The 13605-nt window shown below is 43.5% G+C and overlaps 1 non-coding gene across 1 annotated transcript; it reads left to right on the forward strand.

Annotated features, from left to right (window-relative positions):
* The first annotated feature begins 10960 nt into the window (after positions 1 to 10960).
* Positions 10961 to 11031, forward strand: Trnag-gcc. Its single transcript has one exon. It is a non-coding gene; the product is annotated as a tRNA-Gly (tRNA).
* Positions 11032 to 13605: the final 2574 nt, after the last annotated feature.

The following is a 13605-nucleotide window of genomic DNA, read 5'->3' on the forward strand; positions in this document are numbered from 1 at the left end:
TGACTAGGCTGTTACACCACCGGCTTAGCCGTGCACTTACAAATCGCAGGGCTGTGAATGCTACCTCACAAATTTGTAAATTTTAACAGCATAAAATTAACGATCAAATTGTTTTGTTTGTCTGGTCTCCTTACTACACAACTACCGTGCTTTTAAGGGTTAAGTTTAGATCGGACTGCAACACAATTAATTTTTGTAGAACGCTTACAAAAGACTTTTTTCTTGTATGACCCATACGGGAAACATTACATTAATAATACCGACGAAATATCCCAGTCAATGCAGACCAAAAATGGTCAAATGTGAGAAATAAATCGCACAGTCGCGAATTTTTGTAAATAGTAGGAGGGAGTGCCATGAGAACTTATTAAAAATCCAGACCGGTGGGAGGCGGGTGTGGCGGTGAGGGTGTGTTCGAATATCACTTTTGTACGCTTTTCTCGAATAACTCGAAAACCGGGGTCTATGTCGGAAACGTATCATGGCAAAAAATTAAAGTACATTAAAATTCCTACAAAATGAGGTCCTATTCATTTTTTCTCTAGAACAAACGGCTTGCCCGATAAAAGCGAGAGAATATTGAAAATCTCGAGCGATACACTGTGGTGTAGCGTAACCGGTGTTTGTAGGTCAGTTTCTGGTAGTTTCCCGCATCGATAGACCAGTATTGTCCTACATCAAATTCTTCTTCTCGAGTTCCTATACGTCGCTGTGATATTTTGTAAACGATTACTGTTTGCACCATGTATAATATAAATCATTCATACACCACTGATTTTCTTAATTAATAATGAACAGTGATCAGACCATGTAAAAATCAAAAAAGGGACACGGAAATCATTACAAGGAACACAGTCACTGTTCTTAACTTTCCCATGTATACTTTATGCAAGCTCTATCCTCCTCTCCCCTTTCCATACAAAGTCAGTGCCTGACAAAGAAAGTGAAGCCCCCGGAAGGAGAGAAGGAAATGAAATAAATTTCACGTGTTGAGAGGGGATATTTGTTATTTCGGTGACTACAAAATCAAGTCAAGATTACAAAAAACTTAGCAGTATGAGCCACTTTATCAGTATGACGCTGGATTCCGTCTGGCCTGTTTCAATCCACTGATTCGGTTGGAAAGGGTGTCATACACCCGTCGTAACGTTTCGAAGTTAACTGACCGACAATGGTTGTAACTGGTCCTTCATGTCCTAGATAATGGCACTGGTTCTCAGCTGACGTCCGAGCTAATCCGACACATGCTCTATTGAGGATAGATCTTCGAGTCTTGCTGGCTGCGGGTGTACTTGCAGTCAGACACACTTCACGGAGTCATGTGTCATTTCTGGACGAGCATATACTGTGGAAAAATGGCACTACGATACTACAGCATGAGAGGTAACATATGAGGGCGCAGAATGTCTGTGACGCACAGTTGTGCCACCACAGTTTCGTCAATCACCACCCTTTGTGACCTGGATCATATCAATAGATTCCCACACAATGATGTAAATAATAACACATCTGTGACTACACAGTGCATTGGAAGAATGGGACACCTCCTCACCTCGTCGCCGTACTCGCCTACGATAGCCAGCTGTGGTAGAGCAGAACCGCGATCCATCGCTCAACACAGTACAGTGCCATTCATCAGTAATCCATGCTTCCCTGCGTTTGCTTTGTGGTGCTGACGCTAGCCTACGCTTGGGACTGTAATTTTATAGTCCGGCTGCAACTATTGTTTGACCATTGATGCAAGATGTCACAGAATGTTGCAGGGATATTATTACTTATTACCTGATGGCACACCCAGATGTGAAAGAATTATGATGTGCGTGGTGCACAATACGACGATCTGCTCTTGTGGTGGCGAGACGATGAGTGTGACTGCCGTCACGTGCCCATACAAACACCAGTCCATGGTCACATCCTGTTGCCCCACAAAGAAATCAAATGGCCTGTGCCTATGGCCTCCCGTCTGGTAGACCGGTCGCCTTGTGCAAGTCTTTGTATTTGACACCATTTCCGTGGCTCGCGTGACGATGAGGATGATATGATGATGAAGACAAAACACAACACCCAATCACCACGTGGAGAGCCGGCCGAAGTGGCCGTGCGGTTAAAGGCTCTGCAGTCTGGAACCGCAAGACCGCTACGGTCGCAGGTTCGAATCCTGCCTCGGGCATGGATGTTTGTGTTGTCTTTAGGTTAGTTAGGTTTAACTAGTTCTAGGTTCTAGGGGACTAATGACCTCAGCAGTTGAGTCCCATAGTGCTCAGGGCCATTTGAACCATTTTGAACCACGTGGAGAAAATCTGACCTGGCTGGGAATCGAACCCTGGCTCCCGCTTTATCCGTTGCCCTGACTACTTAGTTATGAAGGCGGACGGTGCCCCACCAATCTGCACATTGCACGATTTGACCTTGTGACCAAAAGAAGACATACAAATTCTGTCTCACGGGAGTACCCTGCAGGTTCCCTTAGAATGATTTTTCAGCACTTGGTGCTGTCCACGCCCACTTAATATACCCTACAAGGCCTTGTAACATCATCAGTCATGAACAACACCAATGCACCCTGGTGGCTGTTCTACTTGTCACAGGGACACAGTGGTGCGTAGGTGCACGAAGCTACACTGACATCAGAGCACGTCTTCACTTTTTTTGTCAAGGATTGTAAATTCCGATTGCCTGAACTAAACTTGAAATCGAGAAAGTCATTCAAATGCTGGACGATAGCGGGGGATGATGCTTACAGTATTCACAGAAGTCAAAATGGAACAATTACACTTTCGTAACTGCTGCCTGAGGCAGTCCAGAACTAAGTATCTCTCAATTTTTGCTGGAGCGCTTCTGAAGGAACAGTCCTCACCTTACTTTGCTTATTTCACCTTTCGTCTTTTCTCCTAAAACTTGTTCCCCAACATGTAACAACTTCTTCACATGCCCATTGTTCCAGATCGTTTACTCGAGAAGTGTACATCTAAGAATGTCAGTGTGGTAAGAGTTCTATAAAGAGCACGAAAGAGAGTTCCATGCGGGTCGTTACTGTACTGTCTCTCTGTCTCACGCCACATGCTCCAGATGTTTTTTCTCATAGAAATTGGCAGCGCTAGAACATGGATCGCTGTAGCTGCTTCTGATTCATCCTCGGAAAAACTAATAACAAAGTAACTGTCGCTGACTCTCGTTCGTATCATATTCGTTCCTACGTCGTATTATACACAGTGAACACTAAAATTGTCTAACAGTCTGCTGTTGCGTCACTTGGATTACTACATACTTCTTGCGATTACGCATGTGCCGTAGCCATTTTCGTAAATGCACAAGTTATCACAGGGAAAAACAAACTACCCTGTATCTGACATCAGTGAACTTGTTATTGTCACATGTTTTGGAAAATTCTCATCCTGCCTTCCAGACTTGGGTTTTCCGTGGGTCAAATCTCTCCTGATAATATTGGGAAGGTCCCTGACGACATAATAATGCTATTAAGTGAGTATAGTAGAATAAAATACACTGTCCAGTCAGAGCAATGAGTCCATCTGTCAAAAGCCTAAACAACCACCTTTTGCAGTTGCAAGACGTGCCTGAACAGAGTCACAGAGGTTCTGGAAATTATCGACAGGGATCTCGAGCTATAGCGACCCCAGTGCCGTGGCCAGCTGCGGTAGGTTTCTCGGTTAGGGATCCATGGCGCGCGTAGCCCAATCGATGTTTAAAAAAATGGCTCCAGGACTATGGGACTTAAACATCTGAGGGCATCAGTCCCCTAGACTTAGAACTACTTAAACCTAACTAACCTAAGGACATCACACAAATCCATGCCCGAGGCAGGATTCGAACCTGCGACCGTAGCAGCAGCACGGTTCCGGACTGAAGCGCCTAGAACCGCTCGGTCACAGCGACCGTCCCGATCGATGTGGTGCCACGCATTCTCAGTAGGGTTTACTGGTGGCCGGGGAAGTACGGAAAACTCATCCCGGTGCTCTTCGAACTACGCACATGAACTACGAGCATTGCGACGCGTTTCATTGTCCTGTTGGTAGATGTCTGTCTTGGAGAGGAAAAATAAACTGCATGTGGGGGTGAATATGGCCCACAAGGATAGCTGAATATTTGCGTTGATCCACTGTGCCTTCCAGAATGACGTGATCACCTAGGGAGTGCAACGGAAACATTCCTCAGACAATAACGCTTCCTCCTCCGGCCTGGACCCTTCCGACGATTGTTGCAGGGTGTTTACTTCCAGACGTTTCACGTTGTTCGCACCAACGGACATCTGTCCAGTGGAGCATAATACGTGATTCATCTGAAGAGGCCACTTGCTGCCATTCAAGAGAAGCCCGGTTACGGCATCGCCTTGCAAATTCCAGCATTCCTTCCCGATGAACAGCGGTCAGCATATGGCATGAACCATGTGCATGCAGTGGAGGACCGTGGACAGCAATGTTCTCTGAACGTTCTTTGAGGAGGCATTGGAGCCTTGCTTCATCTCAGCGGTCAGCTGCTCAAGAGTCGCACGTCTATTCGCCGGTATACATCTCCACAGCTGTCATTCACCCCTGGACCGCAGTTGCCTCGATGTCGGTTTTCGATAGCGTCATCTTACCATACACGGTATACTTTAACCACAGTGGTAAACAAACAGTTTACAAATTTAGCTCTTTCGGAAACGCTTCCACCATTGGCCCGAAAGCCAATCATCATACCCTCTTGGACGTCACATTAATCGCTCTGTTTCCTCATCACGTCCCCCGGACACGCTATATATAGCCCTCCACTGCTAGTGCTGACATCGACTGTCTGTGAGTGGTTATTGCGCTTTGACGTCGAACATAGGCTGTGGTCACATTAATGTGGCTGGACCAAGTATTTTCTAATGCGGAGACAGTGAGAAACTAGCGTTTCAGCCCGCTAGATGGCGCTGCCATAGATCAAACGGATATCAACTGCGTTTTTTAAAATAGGAACACCCATTTCTTATTACATATTCGTGTAGTACATAAAGAAATATGAATGTTGTAGTTGGACCACTTTTTTCGCTTTGTGATAGATGGCGCTGTAATAGTCTCAAACGTATAATTACGTGGGTATCACGTAACATTCCGCCAGTGCGGACGGTATTTGCTTCGTGATACATTACCCGTGTTAAAATGGACCGGTTACCAATTGCAAGAAAGGTCGATATCGTGTTGATGTATGGCTATTGTGATCAAAATGCCCAACGGGCGTGTGCTGTGTGTGCTGCTCGGTATCCTGGACGACGTCATCCAAGTGTTCAGACCGTTCGCCGGATAGTTACGTTATTTAAGGAAACAGGAAGTGTTCAGCCACATGTAAAACGTCAACCACGACCTGCAACATGCCCAAGTAGGTGTTTTATCTCTTGTCGCGGCTAATCCGCTAATCAGTAGCAGACAAATTGCGCGAGAAACGGGAATCTCACAAATGTCGGTGTTGAGAATGCTACACCAACATCGATTGCACCCGTACCGCATTTCTATGCACCAGGAATTGCATGGCGACGACATTGAACGTCATGTACAGTTCTGCCACTGGGTACAAATGAAATTACGGGACGATGACAGATTTTTTGCACGCGTTCTATTTAGTGACGAAGCGTCATTCACCAACAGCGGTAACGTAAACCGGCATAATATGCACTATTGGGCAACGGAAAATCCACGATGGCTGCGACAAGTGGAACATCAGCGACCTTGGCGGCTTAATGTATGGTGCGGCATTATGGGAGGAAGGATAATTGGCCCCCATTTTATCGATGGCATTATAAATAGTGCAATGTATGCTGATTTCCTACGTAATGTTCTTCCGATATTGCTACAAGATGTTTCATTGCATGACAGAATTGAGATGTACTTCCAACATGATGGATGTCCGGCACATAGCTCGCGTGCGGTCGAAGCGGTATTGAATATCATATTTCATGACAGGTGGATTGGCCGTCGAAGCACCATACCATGGCCCGCACGTTCACCGGATCTGACGTCTTCGGATTTCTTTCTGTGGGGAAAGTTGAAGGATATTTGCTATCGTGATCCACCGACAACGCCTGACAACATGCGTCAGCGCATTGTCAATGCATGTGCGAACATTACGGAAGGTGAACTACTCGCTGTTGCCAAATGCACTGAGGATGATGGACATCATTTTGAGCATTTATTGCATTAATGTGGTATTTACAGGTAATCTCGCTGTAACAGCATGCGTTCTCAGAAATGGTACGTTCACAAAGGTACATGTATCACATTGGAACAACCGAAATAAAATGTTCAAACGTACCTACGTTCTGTATTTTAATTTAAAAAACCTAACTGTTACCAACTGTTCGTCTAAAATTGTGAGCCATATGTTTGTGACTATTACAGCGCCATCTATCACAAAGCGAAAAAAGTGGTCCAACTAAAACATTCATATTTGTTTACGTACTACACGAATATGTAATAAAAAATGGGCGTTGCTATTTAAAAAATCGCAGTTGATATCCGTTTGACCATAGCGCCATCTGGTTTCCCCCTTCAAGCAAGACAAGTTTCGTTCTTTGTAGTTTTTTTTCATTTGTCACTTATTTCGTGAGATATTTGGCCCGGTCACTATCAATGGACCACCCTGTATACAGGGTGATTATATATATATACAGGGGGATTATAATTAAAGTTAAACTTTCAAACCACTGTAGAAATAACACTCCTGGTCACAATGACGTCAAATTGCAACGGAATATTATCGGAGAAGGTGGAAAACGTATGGAAGAAGAAAAATAAATAGTTACGAAATGTAGCAACAGATTGCACTGTGGACATCATGATTTAATTGTGGTCGACTACAAATGACGTATGAATTACACAGCAATGCCAAAGATTTACGTTTCACGTTAAGCATACTGTACTACTCAGTGTGCATGGGTGTACGGTATGGTACAGTTAGTTACGTAAGCCCATCTACCACGGCAAGGTCATATCTTGTCGGATGGGAAAAATCGGTTTTTGTTTGTCTTGAGGCAAAAAACCACATAAAAAGCATCACTCACATCAGTTTTTAATTGCCCTGAGGCCAAAAACTGCAGAAAAGGCATAAATCACATCGGTTTTTAACTGTCCTGAGACCAAAAACCGCATAAAAAGCATAAACCAAAATCTGTCGTATTATTAATTTGCGCCCGCATCTCGTGGTCGTGCGGTAGCGTTCTCGCTTCCCACGCCCGGGTTCCGGGGTTCGATTCCCGGCGGGGTCAGGGATTTTCTCTGCCTCGTGATGGCTGGGTGTTGTGTGCTGTCCTTAGGTTAGTTAGGTTTAAGTAGTTCTAAGTTCTAGGGGACTGATGACCATAGATGTTAAGTCCCATAGTGCTCAGAGCCATTTGAACCATTTTTTATTAATTTCCGTGTGACTGGCGCAAAACATGTTCAATATACTGTCCACCGTTTTCTGCAAAAAGTTGAAATCGGGAAATAGCATGTTCCCCAACTGAAAGAAGTGTTTCTGGGGTCACGTTCAGAATGTGTTGCGGCGTAATGCGTGCCTTCAACGCAGCTAAGTTTTGCAATCGGAACATTGAACACATCTTTCAGACAGCCGCACAGCCAGAAGTCACACGGATTAAGATCAGATGATCGAGACGGCCAGGCTGTAGGGAAATGGTGGCTGATAATTGTAACAGTTCCGAAATGGCGCTTCGGCAGCTGCTTAACTGAATTTGCAATGTGCGGAGGTGCGCCATCTTACATAAAAATGTTCCCGTCCACACATCCAAGCAGTTGGAGAGCTGAAATGACGTGGTTACGCAACAGACACTCATAGCGCTTACCAGTGACGGTACAGGTAACAGGACCGGAAGCACCTGTCTCTTCGAAAGAATATGGCCCTATGATAAATGATGCCGTAAACCCGCACCGCGCAGTGACCTTTTCAGGATGAAGTGGCACTGATTGATTTGCGTGTGGATTTTCCGTTGCCCATATTCGACAATTCTGTGTATTGACTTATCCTTCGTCTGTCCACAAACTTCCACGGCCAATCATTGTCCACTTCCATGCGAATAAGAAATTTTAAAGCAAAGGTCTCTCTCTCGCTGGCAGGTCGACAGGACGCATCTCGTGCACATGGGTAATTTTGAATGGATAGCAAAGTAGGCTGTTTCGTAGGATTTCACGCACCGTGGTCACGGGTATGTCCAATGTTCGGGCAATTCTCCGTGCACTTCACGTTTGCACACCACCACTCGTCTCCTGCTGCATTACAGTGGCCACTGCTTCCATTAACGTTGAATCAATTCGTTTCCTCCTCCTGCCAGGATGCACACCAAAAGAACCCATCTTTTCGAATTTCCGAATCATTTTCTCTAGACCCAGGGCAGTCATCGGACCAATGCCTTTTTTCAAACCCTTCAGTGTCCGGAACTTCTGCAGAGCGTCGTGTGCACAGTCATAATTCATGTAATACAGCTTTACAAGCAGAGCGCGATCCTGCATTGAGACAGTCATGGCGAATGTCGCAGACGCGATAGGAGCAAAAACTGTGTACCCGGCGTCTTTATACCAACTTCAATGGGTCGTGCGCATGACAGATGCTTTCATTTAAGTATTCTGACGCATACAGCGCGATCTGTTGATCAATTTTCACACTAGTTTTTTCGCTTCTGCCATACGTTTTCCCTCTTCTACGATAATATTGCGATGCAATTTGACGTCATTCTTACCAGTGGTGTTATTTCTACAGCGTTTTGAGAGTTTAACTTTAATTATAATGATTTTTGACCTGGATTAAGAAGGTTAATGACGCATATCAGAATGATTTACAAATTAATTTCTTATTACGGCTGACAGATTCCCCCCCCCCCCCCCCCTCTCCTTCCAGTTTTGTGTTTCCTATTTTTAACAGAGCACATTATCTCCGGGAGCATTGTCCCGGTCGTCCGAACCGAACTGATTTGCTCCCCTGCCGTTATCGATGGACAGTGCCCTTAATTTCGTGCGATGATTACTGTTTTCTGCATATGTTCTTAGAATAAACAACATATCGCGACTTGACGCCGTTCTCAACAATATAAGTGTCCATGCAGCGGCCAACGCCGTTGCTTGGCATCAGTCTGAGGCGAGGCGACTAGCGAGCAACATGACTGTCTCCATCCTGTTTTAAGAAACCCATGAAAAGCAGTGAGAGAGCATGCAGCAATTATATCAGTCAGAAGGTAAGCCATGAACAAATACCTCTGCGACCTCAAAAACACAGGTGTCGAGCCGACTGCATCTTCCTGCGGACGCATATTATGACATAAATTCTCAAAGGCATGGATGTGTAATGACAGTGCAATTGTATGCAGTGTAATTTGATTCCGCAAATCCAGACTGTTTATCAAGATAAGTCGGAGGCAGTTTGTGTTGGAGGAGCATGAATTTCTATAAATCTTATAATTACAGGAAATACAGAATTTTACAGATCATAAGCCTACATACCTCTGCGACGTATCCATGCAGTCGTTCTTAAAGACGTTGTTCCACAAATCAGGTCATCATGGTATCTTTGAACACACGCTCTCCATGCACATATCATAAGAAATAATACATTTTATAAGGACTTATAACTATCATAGACAAATTTATTACATTAACCCATATTTTTGTCAGAAAACTAATTTGTCTTTTAAAGAATAGGTGTCTTATAAAGAGAACGAAATATAATTTTAAATTGTTGTTTCTGCTTACGGGTAACTAAACAGGGCTCGACAGCTTTATTACCTTTGTGCCAGCGCAGTTCGTAATCTCAGTCCCAGTAAACTGCGACTTCTCGCTGCCAACTTTGACGATCAAATGGTGGTGTGACCAGTACGCCTGAAATATAGTTGTCATTGCTCAATACTGTATTTCATTTTGGTGATTAGCAATTTGTAGCAGTAGTATCATTTGTATACGACCTATTACGCTATTGTGTGCCTCTGAGTTGACGCAACAAGTTTTAATCGTTCACTCTTGAGATGAATCTCGGAGCAGAGGTTGGTGGGAGCAGCTGTTCCAACAGAAGTCGAAAGACTGTGAGTGAATTCTGACTAATATCCATTTCTTTCCGGTCGCTACCAATCTTAGCTTTCAGTAATCAGTGTGTTCGTTGAACGTATCAGTTAAATTAAACATCAACTTCAATTACTTATAACATTTCTGTGATCGTTAACTCTGTGTGCTTCGTGTGCTTTAGTTTACAAGTGCATAGACGCACTGAACACTGTAGGCTATCATCGGCTAGCTAAAGTTTCCCATGTAATTCGCATTTCTTTACATTAGAATGATTTCCAAAAATTACTTGGATTATTTTAATATTAGGGAAGACTTCACTTGACTGATTAATTTTACAAATTTTTCTATTTTTTCTTCGAATTTCGAATTTTCCTCTTTTTTTTGGCGGGAGGGAGTGGGGGGGGGGGTGGGGGGAGAGGAGCGCAAGGTTGCTCTATTCTAGTTACTCCCTGATTATGGTTTTATTTGGTCATGCTGGAGTAAATCTGATGAAAGGCTGCCAGATGTGAACAGGTGTGTGTGTGTGTGTGTGTGTGTGTGTGTGTGTGTGTGTATGGGTGCTCACGGCCCATCTATGAGATTATCAGCACCCTGTGAAGTAGCACGTGTCAGACTAGATGAAATACATTTACCATCAAGCGAAAACCTGTTCCGAATGTTCCAAGAGAAGAATGTTCGTACGGTGTCTAGATATCACTCATTTAGAGACTGGGAAGACTTATTACGTCACATTCGTAAATCAAACTGGAAGCAAGTTTTCAGTCCTGTAAGATCGCATAATGAAACAAGTAATTTTAACCTGAAACAGAAACAGCAACAGCATATAACAACTGCCAGAAGACTTATTCAGTTACCCGCGAAGAAAAAAAGTCGAAACAAAATAGGAAATGATATCCACCAATCAGTATCGTTCTCTACGTAAAATACGTACGTATGATTTATGGGCATCGGTGGTTCAGTGGTAGAATGCTCGCCTGCCACGCGGGCGGCCCGGGTTCGATTCCCGGCCGATGCAAAATATTTTTAAACACAAAATCACGTTTGTTCCCTAGCAGATGGCAACAAACACAAATAAGTCGCGTAAGCAGATGACGTTGTGCGTAATCAGCAAGCAATGACCTGGCTGAGCTAGCCACTGTCTGTGTGAACTAACACCCATGCCATGTGGTAGGAATGCATCGAAAGGAACACTCGGTAGACACCGCAGTTGATACCGCTGCCCGTCCTGGAGTTCGTTAACACCTGTGCTAAACAAGAAGATCATCTTCCAAGAATAATTGCTGTTTTTAAGCGCAATGTTTTATTTCCTTGCCCTATATTATCGAACTACTGTCACATTGATGTTTTCTGTCGTTCTTTTTTTTTTTTTTGCAGCCATATTATTACTTTATTACTAATATCTTTTTTGGAAATGTAGTCCAACTATGAAACTAAATAAAAAGCTGTTTGTCTTTATGCAATACGGCTTTCGCTTCGTTTCATTTAATCTGTATTATTGCTTTGCGCAATACGAAGATTATGTTAATATTTTTCACTTTCACTTTATGAATGGGCCTCGTAGTCTAGTGGTACAGTGCATGCCTGGAAACATTTTGTGATGTTCCAAAGGGTATTTGAAAATTCTCAATAAAGAAGTAAAATTAACTTCTCGTAGCAGGAGCTCATACTCTTGTAAAATTTTGTAAATGATATCACAGTTACCTTTGGACAATAACGTTATTTGTTCGTAAAACGGAATATTGCAGTTTTGACCTTGGGGCCATTGTCAAGTGTTAATAACTGCAGTTTAATACATGCCATTTCTATGCCGACGACCTCCAGCTCTACCTAAGCGTCAGACCTGAAGATGTAAACACTGCAATCGCTGAGATGAATGATGATCTGTCTTCAGTAGTGACATGGGCGAAAAGCCTGGGGCTTAAACTAAATGCAAAAAAGACGCAAGTAATCTTAATAGCCCATCAGAAATTAATAAGTTCAGATTTCCGCGAACGGCTACCTCCTATTCTGCTCGACGGTACTCCAATACCATATCAGAAAACAGTGAAGAACTTGGGTGTAACTTGGATCAGCATCTCAACTGGGCGGAGAATACAGTCGCAGTGTGCCGAAAGACGTCTGCTTGTCTCTATGCTCTCAAAAAGTTTCGGAACATATTTCCACAGGACTTGAAACGCCAGCTCGTGCAAGCACTCGTTCTACCGAACCTCCACTATTGTGATGTGATTCAACAAGGCACGAGTAGTGAAAACAAAAGACAGCTAGAGCTAACCATGAATGCCTGTGTGCGTTACACCTGCAACATTCGCCGATATGATCATGTTAGTGCTTCATACTCCGAGCTAGGGTGGCTGCGGCCGGACAAATTGCGTGACTACCACACTCTATGTCTACTTCACAGACTCCTCGTCGCGCAAGCACCCCAGTACCTTGCTTCAGAGATCATAATTGAAACACGAGGTCACTCTTATTTGGTATCCTAACTGTGCCCACTCACAAAACAAAAACTTTTGCAAACTCCTTCTCAGTTGCCGCTGTCCGCCTCTGGAACAAACTGCCCCTTACCTTGCGCAAAATTCAATCTCCTGCTGCTTTTAAGAAGAAGTTGAAGCATTTCCTACTATCATCCTCATAAAGTTCTCCACAAAATTAATGTACCAGGCCAATCCTCTCATCTGTCAAATAGCAAAGCTAGCGTCTCCTATCTTGCTCCTGAGATGCCTTCCTCTTCATCTATCTCTATTAGCCAGGCAATCTTCTTTTCCTTTATATTTCCCTAATTATGTTTCATCATGTCTATTCTTCTCCTCCCTTCACCATGAGTCTCCCTCATACTCCCTGCTGCCAGCACTCCTATCTAAAATTTGTCTCTTCAATAATGTCTAATTATAACAGTACTTATGATCTACGAATATAAACTCTATATGTATGTATTTTTCCATATGTACCTTTCTAATTTTTTATTTCACTTTTTGTACTAGATGTAGTTTAACACGCCTACTAAAACGTATGAATGTAAAATAAGTAGAATGCCTGGTTAGATGTAAGAGAGGGCCTGATGGCCCTAATCTTGCCAGGTTAAATAAATAAATAAATAAATAAAACCCATGTGACATTGCATGACACAGAACCTGGTTTCGTCGCCTTGTGTACCTGATTACGACTTCTTGAGTGTACTGCACACATTGAATTACATTGTAAGCATGTTACTAGTATTCTCCTTGCTTTTGATAGCATCCATAACATTGGATGAAGGAAATGATTCGATATTTGTTTTTGTTTCGTATAAAACATTAGCTGGATTCATCACATGCTGTTCTCTGACCTCAACGTATATTTGTTCCTACTTAAGAATTTGTGTGTGAACTGCTCGATTTAAATGCGTTGTAAGTATATTGCTGGCATTCTATTTTATCTGTTCTTATCCGTGTTTCGCTATTTCTCGCATTTAATGGAGAACGCCGAAATTTTCGCTGGAGTTGAAGGATGATTTTAGCACCTTCATTTCTGCTAGTGTCCGACCCTTGTGACCGAGCGGTTCTAGGCGCTTCAGTCTGGAGCCGCGCTGCTGCTACGGTTGCAGGTTCGA

The sequence above is a fragment of the Schistocerca americana genome, chromosome 2, assembly GCF_021461395.2.
Source record: "Schistocerca americana isolate TAMUIC-IGC-003095 chromosome 2, iqSchAmer2.1, whole genome shotgun sequence".
In the NCBI taxonomy this organism is placed as follows: Eukaryota; Metazoa; Arthropoda; class Insecta; order Orthoptera; family Acrididae; genus Schistocerca; species Schistocerca americana.